This window comes from Odontomachus brunneus, unplaced genomic scaffold, assembly GCF_010583005.1.
Source record: "Odontomachus brunneus isolate Ranch 3 - 2012 unplaced genomic scaffold, Obru_v1 Obru_scaffold_139, whole genome shotgun sequence".
NCBI classification, from domain to species: domain Eukaryota; kingdom Metazoa; phylum Arthropoda; class Insecta; order Hymenoptera; family Formicidae; genus Odontomachus; species Odontomachus brunneus.
This window is the reverse complement of record NW_022639589.1, coordinates 296993-298490: the sequence shown is the minus strand read 5'-3', so window position 1 is coordinate 298490 and position 1498 is coordinate 296993. Positions and strand designations below refer to the sequence as shown.

The 1498-nt window shown below is 36.8% G+C and overlaps 1 protein-coding gene across 1 annotated transcript in view; it reads right to left on the bottom strand.

The window, feature by feature from the left end:
• The window catches only part of LOC116850252 (liprin-alpha-1), a 655857-nt gene that overhangs the window by 473771 nt on the left and 180588 nt on the right, over positions 1-1498 (bottom strand). The window lies entirely within an intron of this gene.

Below are 1498 nucleotides of genomic sequence, written 5' to 3'. Positions count from 1 at the left end.
CCCCTACTTACAGTAACGTATCTAGCTATAGTATCCATCTACTTGAACGGCATGACGCGTATAGCACAATATTATCACGACGTTTTCCAACTATTTAATCGAAATCACCTTATAATATTATATATGGATCGATTTGGTATAAAATGCTGTACAACTTTTGCCCTTACAAAAACTTACAAATTTTGCAAAGGTAATGAGTAGGGGGGAAGAGGTTAAAAAATTTGATGTTTTTGAAAAAATTTAATATACTGTTTCAAAGAGCGTTAAATACTGTACAATTTTTGTAGGAGACATTTTTTCATATACCTTATATTTTAGGAAATATTCAATAAAAATGGAAGTCATTTTTTTTCAAGGGGCTGTTTCAACCCCTAAATTCAATATATGGCCGATAAAAAAAAATACGTGTCGACTACTTTTTGATGCTCTACAACATATCCAAAGCGCATCAAAATCGGGGGGAGACAGTTCCGCAACTTCCCTTGTTAGATATGGTTATAACTACTTGTAATTCCGAACGAAAACATCTGCGATATTACTATTAACAATGGGGTATGGATAATACTATTACTATTAATAATGGATATTACTGTTAACTAAAAATTAATAATCAATAAAATATCTTATTTTTCTCATTTTTTATCCATTTTTATATGCATTGACTTATGGCGCCATCTCTTTGAAGTGAAACTCTTTTGGACTGTTTTTTTTTTTAGAACAGTGTAGAGCGCCATCTTGATACTTATGTTACGGGTAATGTCCGCATAGTATGCAGTGTCGATATTGCCAGGGCCGTGTCAACATTGCATAACGCGACTGGGCAAAGCCCGTAGACATAGTTTATTAGCGAAAATGACCCGATTTGATGTGGGCAAATCCAATACTGCTTATCCAGCGGTGGCAATGTCAGCAATTATTATATTGCGAACATAGTTCGATTTCGAGTGGGTAATGTCGACACTGCTAAATCTATAGGCCTGTTCTTTGTAGTTGCACTGCTGAACTGGTGCAATATATTGAAGTGAAACAAATATACGTTTTCTCACTCTAACTTATTGCACTAGTTCAGTAGTGCAGCTACAAAGAACAGGCCTCATATAGACTAAACTGTGCTAGATGAATGGAACCTATAGTACTGTAGGTTTCTCAATTATTGATTATAGGGGAAACAACTCCAATGATGACCTTGATCTTAATATATGTTATCAAAGTCACTGCCCTGAATAACTTTCAAAACGTTTTAACTGGTGGTCATTGTTTAATAAAAAGTTACTAACAAAAAAGTTTTATAAACGGAACTTAGTTTTAGTACATAGTATACAATGAAATATGGTAAAAGGTACCTGTTCCTAGCCGTGCAACTGGGCTACGCCCCCCAGACTCGTTGTACTACGGTGGTTGGGGGTGGGGGGGGCCAAGTTTGTTGTACTTAAGCTAAAAAGTGAGAATTTCTCACAAAAGACTGACTCCCCCCCCCCCCCCCCGGGGGGGGGGGGGG